This window comes from Macrobrachium rosenbergii, chromosome 11 (assembly GCF_040412425.1).
Source record: "Macrobrachium rosenbergii isolate ZJJX-2024 chromosome 11, ASM4041242v1, whole genome shotgun sequence".
NCBI classification, from domain to species: Eukaryota; Metazoa; Arthropoda; class Malacostraca; order Decapoda; family Palaemonidae; genus Macrobrachium; species Macrobrachium rosenbergii.
Genome location: NC_089751.1, coordinates 19,972,135 through 19,982,134, shown reverse-complemented (window position 1 = coordinate 19,982,134; position 10,000 = coordinate 19,972,135). Strand labels below are relative to the sequence as shown.

The 10,000-nt window shown below is 36.8% G+C and overlaps 1 long non-coding RNA gene across 4 annotated transcripts in view; it reads right to left on the bottom strand.

Annotated features, from left to right (window-relative positions):
- The window catches only part of LOC136843218 (uncharacterized), a 674,464-nt gene that overhangs the window by 300,797 nt on the left and 363,667 nt on the right, over window positions 1–10,000 (bottom strand). For all 4 annotated transcript variants that reach the window (XR_010854485.1, XR_010854486.1, XR_010854487.1 and 1 more), the window contains one exon: window positions 324–356. This is a non-coding gene — a long non-coding RNA (uncharacterized lncRNA). The remainder of the gene's footprint in view (window positions 1–323; window positions 357–10,000) is intronic.

The following is a 10,000-nucleotide window of genomic DNA, read 5'->3' as shown; positions in this document are numbered from 1 at the left end:
CGTTAACATTCAAAGCGTTCAATCGGAAGATTACTCAAGTATAATAGTAGCAAATTTCACTGCAAAATGATAACGTCATTACAAATACCAATAGTTTAACCAGACCCATGAGATACATATGCAGAATTTCGTTGGACCAACTATTTGGTTTAGTTCTGATAAGAAAGGTGAACAAATGAGTAAAAACGAAGTAAAGCTGTTTGATAGCTGCGCGAGAACAGATTAAAGGGAATGGACAAAAAGTAATAAGTAAGGCAGCACAGGGGAAAAAGTATTCAAACCCTGCTTGCAGTGTTCCACACAAGACAAACAGGATACATTACCTTATCAAGAAATGTAGAAGGTACATCAATTATCTGAAAAAAAAGAGAGTAGTTTATTCATTTATCGGCAATATGTAGTTTCATATATATGCAAAGCTTTAGACAGAATAATGAAGTACTTAAACATTTGAAATAGATATGGAATACTTTGATGATCTCATGGAAATTCTCAGATGCATATCTCATATTGCCTCATAAATAAAAATGTCGAGAAATCTTCTTAGGTCTTTCATAAAAACGAATTTGGAGTCTTGGGACAATGAATTTATATTAAACAGAATATGGAAAGATTATCTTGATAAGGAAAATTTATGCAAATAATCCAATATAATTGTGAGAAAATGTGAAATGAGTGATATAACCACTGAAAGTCGTTCATTTAAACACAAACTATTATATCGCAAGTGCTTATTGCAATTCTTGACATTTTAGCTTAATAAACAGATTATCTACGTTTCATTTTAACTTGAAAAATTTTCTTTATAAAAGGAACTTAGTTTACAAATCTTTACATTATTTAAATGCAAAGTTTATCTATTTCATCATCTGTTGTTATGATACGTTGAAAAAATATGAAACAGGGTCTTGGTGTTCTAGAAAAAATAATTAGTTTTTGAAATGTCTATGACTTATCATTTTAACAGAAAATGAAACTTAACGAAAAGATATTAATTCAAAAGGCTTTGAAAATAAGTAATCAGCAGAGAATGAAGTCCAATGTGGTTGTATAAAAAACTTCGTGCATGCAACACTGTATCAAAAGAAAATGATCGAACTGATGTGTCATTCTTCAATTTTCAACTCGGCATTTTGACCGTTTTCTATTATTTTCCTTATTTTAAGTATACAGTAATAATGTACAGTATTCTGCTTTACAACGACACAAGGAGGTTTATCATAGCACAAATAAGGATAATAAATATTCAAACGCTATCTGCACAGAGAGTCAACAATGCCAAAGTTTCTTTATCACAATTTTAGTTTTGGGACAAAAAGAACTTGCAATGAAATTTTGATAGTCACATAGAGAGTATCAGTAATTTTCATAAAATGGTACTGAATAATGCTCGGCCCGAAAGATAACGATATTAATAATAAAATTTGCAACAATTGTTCGTCCTGCAGATGTAATTTGCATTGTTGTATTATATGTAACATTAAAAATCATGTTTTGTTTAATTTTAAAGTGAGTTAACTGACAAAAAATCAGATGTCGATTCAATTTGTAAATTTTTACAAAGCAGTCAAGAGTGTAAAACCTTAGCACTAATATAATTAATGGTAATTTTTGTTTTTCAATTACGTTTCTTTTCTGCCAGATTCCTCGATGTACAGATGAATTTGATAGTTCACAATGTACAAAACTCTCTCTCTCTCAGGTGGTATCCAGCTTTACCAAAGAGTGTAAAATTTGAATAGCGTGACATCTCGTCTCAGGTTTTGGGCAAGGTGCTTCTCAATGATTTGAGGACAGGGAGGAGGTTAAGGGTTACATCTGTTCTAAGTCTAAGGGCAATTTGGGCATTTCATCCACAGGAGGGAGGGTGCTCCCCACTTGGGAGGGTAGGGTTACATCAACTTCATTTCGCACCCCCTCAACTCTTGTGTTGGTGCCCACTCAAATACCCAGATGGTCTGTTGTTATCCCGCCTAGTTTCCTGCATTATGGTGATAGCTATGCAGGGGAGTGACAGTTTATTATTTAGTGTGTTTGTGTCCTCAATTTTTCCTGAAAGTTACTAAGTTATTTGGAAGGCATATTTTGCAATATTGTACACTGCAGTTAGGCTGAGATCAGCAGGCTCCCTAGGTGGCAGGTCTGTAAGGAACATCAGGGCAGATGTGTATGGAGCAGTTACAAGATAAGAGAGGTTTAGGTTTGAAACTGGCATATAATTTTAATTACCTACCATCTTCTTGAAACTAGCAGGGAAGGTGCAAAACTGCGGTTGGAAGGATAAAAGCAGCGTTGGGGAAATTTAGGAAGGTGGCAGGGGTAATAAAAGATTGCTGATATGATGTGAGAGTCCAGATTGAAATGGTATGAGCATTTGGTAAAGAACAGTATGAGGGAGGGTGTGAATAGGGGTTGGGTGGAACCTGCAAGGTTAGAAGGTCAAGAGGGAGACAAAGGATTAGATGGCTAATTACATGAAGGAGGATTTGGTGAAGTAGGGTTGGGTGGAGGAAGAAGTTTTAATTAGGTATAGTTGGAGAAGACGTGCAAGGGAAACCGACCCCTTTGCTTAGAAATAGTGGTGGGGATGAAGAAAGAAACTAATAATGGCCCGACCTTCCGTCTAACTTTTTTCTCCTGTTACTGAGACCTGATGCAAACATCGACGCTATAAAGAAATAAAAAAAAAGGTATAACACTTCACAATGGCAAATAACTTCAGTTATAATTGCCCTTGGAAGAAGAATTAAATTTTACAACAATAGTATCATATTATTCCTTACGCGCTAAATAATCTCAAGATGGAACAAGTAAACTCCTAACAGTAGAATGATATCATTATTAATGCTCCCATTTTCGTGGTAAGAATAGGATTTTCATGACGCCCATTCCCATTATTATTCTTCTTTGTATAAATTACCATTTCCCCTTTCCTTCTCCACCTCTCATCTCTCTTGTCATCCTAATAATTTTCCTGATACCTTTCTATTCGTCCTTTTCTCTCTCTCCTATCGCATCGGCATTGATTAATCACGCTCCCTCAATTGAATTTTGAGGAATCTGAAACGCTTCATTACTTCAGGATTCCTTCCCAATAATGTCTTACCCTTTCTTTTTATCACATCCAGTTTTCACTCTCATGTTTAATTTTTTGAAATACCTTTCCCTCTCGATTGGCAATGCTTTCACAACTTCTGTATGCATACTTTCATTGTACTTTCTTTTCACTGTCCTTCTTGTATGTGTCAGAACCTATGTGTTTGCCTAATTGTATCCTACAGAAGATATTAATTCAAAAATAAACAAAAGACTATTAAAACTGATATTCAAGCACACTAATGCAAAAGGTAGCCATACTAAACAATAACCCACATTAATTATCAACTTATCTGAAATGGATTTACTACCATATCTTGTAAAAAGTAGTTACCTGCTCTTGTACCTCCCTCTCTGATATTTTTTGCATTTATCGAAACCGCTTCTTTCAAAGTCTCGAAAAGGAATAGGTAAGACTATCTTCAGTTAATCTAAAGAAACCTTGAGATCTAATAATTACAGGGAATTACAATACCCCCATGACCTTGGTGTGATTATCAAAATGAGGTTCGAGATTTCTTTTATTGAACATCGACGTAACTGGTATGATTATGAAATAAATTACTGTCATTCATACTTTTAACTTGTGAGTATTTTATATTGAAACAATTGCAATCATCTCAGCCTTATAATCTTGATATCTATCAAGACATGAATCTTACGAAAAGAAAAATACGAATTTTTGTTTTTGATTATAAGAATTCAACAGCAGCATTCATGAATGCTTTCCGTTATCGTCAATCTTATCTGTCTTTTAATAAAATTCCAATAAGTTGCTAAGGAATCCCGAGGAGTAAATTGCCATGGATATGTAATAATTGTGCTCTTTTTTTTCTTATTGCTATAGCTTTTGGTAGAGTAAATTCGCTACAAGTGTGAAGAAGACAATATAATGTCCCAGGATCAACTGGTAATGGAGTTAATCCTGATAAAATAGCCATAGTTACAAGCATTAAGGTATTTACCCTTTGATAAATACTTTAATGCTTGTAAGTACTGAGTAATGGAAGTTCTGCTTAATGACACATGTTGGATGTTAGTGTGAAAATTAGTCAGAATGTTCTCTTTAACTAATGTCGTACATCTGACGTCATACGAGATTTTACTAGTTAACCATGCATAAAACTGCAATTCGGTTTGTTCGTCTCGTTACTGATTCATTCCCTCCCTTTATTTCCATACCGCTTGAGGAATGATAGAGCAACAAGCCATTAAGTATCTACTGCGTCTGGGACGGTTGCTAAGCGCTAAGAACAGAGTATTTGACCTTGATAATGATTGCTCCTGTTGCAATAGGGGAGAGAGTCTATGACATTCGTGAGGATTTTCAACTGGACTGGAACAAAAATTTTGTTCATCTTGAACTGAATTGTACTGAATATAGAATTTAGGCCAAAGGCCAAAGGTTTGAAAGATGTAACAGGAGGAAAACCTCGCATTTGCACTATGAATAAATTGTTAGGAGAGGGTGGAAAGTAAAGCCTACAGTAACAGGAACGAAATGGGTTGCAGATAAGGGCCGAAGGCACGCTGCAAAGAACCTTAAGTAATGCCTACAGTGCGCCGCATGAGGTGCACTGACGGCACTAACCCGCTCCAGGGCTGTTGTTGTTCATCTTGAAGATGGGCTTTCGGATAACCCAGATATTTTGAAAAATCTGTTGAAAAAGAAAATGTTGAAAAAGCTAATTTCGGAACCCAGATCACTCAAGACCTAGTTCATTTTGAAACAAAAAATATACTTCTAAAAAAGTGAGGAGGGAAAAAAAAACGCTCACGCACATCCTAGTAAAAACATTGAGTACACTTACATGTTTGTTTGAATGGTACGAAGCTATCAAGATTTTACAACATTGCAAGAAAAGTGTGTTTGTTTTACGAGATTAAATTTACATAACTTAGAAGATTAATAGAAGAAAGATTACTACCTTGGTTACTTATGATAAGAATACCAAGTATGGAGTAAGGTAAAAGGAGGCGTGAAAGTTTGGGAAAATAGCAAAGGTGTCAGATCAAAGCTGAAAAAGCGGATCGAATTCAAAGAAATTTATTCATTTGACGAATAAAGTGATTAAAAAAACAAATGAGACTAAAAAAAGAAGAAATTTATTTTTAAAATAATATATATATATATATATATATATATATATATATATATATATATATATATATATATATATATATATATATATATATATATATATATATATATATATATATATATATATATATATATATATATATATACAGTCATAATGCCTAAGGAATCACTCCTTTAAAAATTCTCCTGATTTTTTTAAGTTTCGATGGATTTTTATGGGGATGTTTTAAGTAGCTCCTTTATAATGTGCGTTGTATTATAGCGTTGCAACTGTGAAATAATTTTCTGAAGGCTAAATGTCCGTGTTAGGAACGTTAAGGAAAAATTATCAAATGTTCAGTTATAAAACATACTTGGAGCTTGTATGGTAATGACAGATTTATATACATGATGTAATACTGTCATTTCCTTTTAATATTATAATTTCAAGTTTGATATTAATAACACAGTGAAGTTTTAAGCTGAGAATCATAATATCAATAAGATGGAAACATTTTGTTTCAATAAAAAGGCTGATAAAAACTGGTGAATATAAAAAATGGGTCTCATGATGTAAGCCAAAATGAGACGAAGTAAATTAAATTGAATAGCCATGAGTTTAAAACGCGGAGAGAGAGAGAGAGAGAGAGAGAGAGAGAGAGAGAGAGAGAGAGAGAGAGAGAGAGAGAGAGAGAGAGAAACCTCCGATATAGTACTTTCGCTATTAGTCCCAAGTACTGAAGCGGGTAGTAATTAAGGAAATCGCCTATTTTTAAAAAATGCTCATTCACAACAACAACCTTTATTAGCCTCATTAGATGTGTTTTGTTAACTTTCTATGCCACCTATGATAATACCCTCTCAGGTTATAGACTCTCTCTCTCTCTCTCTCTCTCTCTCTCTCTCTCTCTCTCTCTCTCTCTCTGATAATACCCTCTCATGTTATATAATATTCATGATTAATTTTCAGAATAACTGGCCCATTTTCTACCCCAGCAAATTTAATTAATCAGTTATATTGTGGTTTTGTGTCTAATGTAGGTAAGGATATATCAGCGTGTAATCAATGTATAATTGTGACAAAATAAATAAATAAATAAATATATATATATATATATATATATATATATATATATATATATATATATATATATATATATATATATATGAATATAGAAGGCCCATAAAACACTATTTGAACGTTGCAACCATATATTCCGAGCACTTCCTTCTGTGCCCCTGTTCACTGGAGGAAGTGTTCGAAATATATAGATGCAACGTTCAAAGTAGTTTTATGGGCCTTCTTATATTCATCTTACACCGTGGTATCACAATAAAAGACATTCATATATATATATATATATATATATATATATATATATATATATATATATATATATATATATATATATATATAATTGTAACGTGGGCAACCACTGTACAAGCAAACCCAACTCTCAAACTGGTTTATATATTAAAAGAAGTATTTTTCATACTGATAACTAACCAAGGAAAGATGTGAGAAACTCAGCCCCTTCCTAACTTTCTCTCTTTGGGTACATGCTTTGACCTTTCCTAAGAACTGGTGACTGCTTGAAAAGCCTCCTTTCAGGTAAAATGTGAATGGAGACAAAAGCCTGCCAAAAAGCCACCAGGAAAATTGAGCCCCCAATAGAAACAGGCGAACATGGGGAGGCCAGAGGTCACAGAAAACAGATCGTGACCCACGTGAGTGGCAGCCATCTTGAACCCAGAGGGCAGATGCTAGTGCTCCTAATGCACCCTGGAAAGAGGAGAACAATAAGCTGGCCAGGTCACAAAAAGGGCCCAGCCAGCCACTTCAGTCTCAGAACCCTACCTGGTGCCAGATCGAAAGGATATCCCCAAGTGGCCCCTTATGGCCACCCGTCCCCAGTACCTTCAATTGTGACCCAGTAAACCAGTAAACTCATCCCTCCATCCCTGATGCATTTTTCAATGAGGCTCTCCACCACTGCATTTTAAGGTAACGTCCTGATTCAAGGTTCTTTCAAACAGTTACATGACTTAAAACTGTTGACTAAAATTCATTTCCTTTTCTGAAGTGCATTTTCACACAAAGTCCTGACTCAGTTAGCCCCAGTGTGTGAAGTGTTAACGTACCCAGCTCACATCAGAATCAATTTATCTTGTCAACATATGTGCAACCTCTTGATTCGCCAACATCGTTATAGTTTCCATGCATAACCGCTTGCATTTTTCTAATTGCAGATGGTGTCGTGAGCTGAGGAGACAACTGCTTGTCTTGTGCTTCTTGCAGTGATATTCTCACTGCTGTTCATCTTCCTCATCAAAATAACGCACATGCACCCATTGTGCAAATAACCATGGTGTGTAATTACATGCCAGTCAGGCAACTTTCATAAGTATTCAACCCATGCATGATAGCTGTAAGCATTTTGTACTTGTCATATTAGGGAGAATATATTTACTTCATCTCGGCACTGAGATTAATAATAGTGTCATATTAGGGAGAATTTAATTGCTTTGTGTCGGCACTGAGATTCATAACAGCATCATGTTATTTGCATTTGGTTACCTTTGTTCTGTGGGAAGCTCAGTTGTTTATGGCAAGTAAGGATGTGTGTTACCCAAAACTTGTTTCAAAGCGTACGCTCATCTATGCCAACCATAGGTGTTTCTCAGCAAAATAAATTTGTTCAATTACAAATGCCCACGTTCTATGGACGTGCTATACTCATTTCTTTGAGAATCTTACGTCCAAGAACACGCTAGAGTTTCCCTTACGAACCTTTACCAATTAAGCAATTGTCTTACTGTATTTTATACTCAAATGCTGCTTAATATAATTTTCTTAGAAAGTAACATTATAACTGGTGTCGGCAGCATAAGTTAAATCTGCAAAGTAGAGTAAAGGTCATAAGTGAGTTCTTTTGTTTGTAACTGACTTTGATCTTTCGCAGAGATATTACAGTTTTGAGTTCTAAGAACCCATTACGGCCTTCAAGCTACTAGTTACTTTCATTTAAGAGCACGTTCTTCAAACAATTTACTAATCACGTTCGCTTAAGAAACCATTACGCTCTTCAAGTTACTAGTTACTTTTATTTAAGAGCCCATTCTTCAAACAATTTATTAAGTACATTCACCTAAGAACCCATTATGCTCCTCAAGCTACTAGTTACTTTCATTTAAGAGCCCATTCTTCGAACAATTTATTAAGTATGTTCACGTAAGAACCCATTACGCTCTTCAAGCTGCTAGTTACTTTCATTTAAGACCCATTCTTCTAGCAATCTATTAATTACGTTCACCTAAGAACCCATTACGCTCTTCAAGCTACTAGTTACTTTCATCTAAGAGCCCGTTCTTCAAACAATCTATTAATTACATTCACCTAAGAACCCATTACACTATTCAAGCTACTAGACAGTTCGTCCAAGAGCTCATTCTCCGAACAAATTAGATAAAGGCCGTCCTTCGAACCTGTGAATTGCGCTTAAAAGGGATAATATCGCCTGCTCCCTGTAATAAAAAACTTCCCTCTACACCTCAGCAATATGGCTTCTTACTCCGATGAAATCACAGCCCTTGTCACCGCTGGGAAAACCATGGGGCTCAAGGGCCAAGAGTTGCAAGATTGGTATCGGCCAGTTCAGAAAGATAAAAGAAAAAAAAAAGAGAAGCCAAGGAAAAATGAGAAAGACAAGAAAGACAAGCCAAGGAAGGCAAGAAAGAGATGCCAAAGAAAAGCAAGAAAGAAAAGAAAGAGAGGCCAAGGAAGAGCAAGAAAGGCAGGAAAGGGAAGCCAAAGGAGAGTAAGAAAAGCAAGAAAGATTAGCTAAGGAAGAGCGAGAAAGGCAAGAAAGACTAGCTTAGGAATAGCGAGACAGACAAGAAAGGCTGTCTAGGGAAGAAAACGATTGTGCTAATGAACTCGCCATAGCCGCCCAAGGGGTCTGTAGCCCTGCAACCACACTTCCACCATCCTCTATCACTGCCACCAGCTCCATGATGCCAAAATGGAATGACCCGGAGCCCAAGGCCTGGCTTGACCAAGTGGAAGAGGTCCTCAGGAATTTCAAGCCCTAGCCGACAGAAATCTCTATGCTCCTGTCGAAACACCTGGAGGGAAAGGGCCAAGCCGTGTTCCACTCCGTCCCATTAGCAGGCCATGGAAACCTTGCAGAGGTCCAGAAAGCCATGATTAAGGCCTATGAGCTCACCCCTGAAAGATGGAGACAATGTTGGAGAGGACACCCGTAGGAGGCAGGTCAAACACGAGCCGACTGGGCACGCCATAAGTCCCAAGCTCTCACGCAGTGGCTACGAGTCCTACAACGCTACCTCTGCAGAGGAAATATTAGAAATTTTCCAGCTCGACGACTTCCTACACTACTCTCCCCCAGCCATCACTACCTGCCTCTTCAATAGGAACCCTCTGATGCTAGATGAGTGCTGCTGTTTGGCAGACCACTGGGACACTCACTATCCTGCAGCAAGTTCCTGGGGCCATAAGGTAGGGCCCTCTTCCCCTACCTCAGGTCAGTCTACACCCAAGAATGGGCGCCCCCTCGCAAGAAGCCCGTTTCCGGCTATTGTAAAAGATCCAGGCACTCCATTGAACAGTGCCACTAGAAGGCTGAGAATCAGCTGGACTCCCCTGCTAAGTCCCCAAATAAGATCATGCCAAAGTGAGCCATGTCTGGCTCTGGAATGAACAACAAAGGTCCTGCTCCCTCCAATGGGATAGTGCCACACAGAGATTACAGCAAGAATTATTGTACTACTTGTCAAGTTCAAGGGCACTCTGCTCTATGGGCA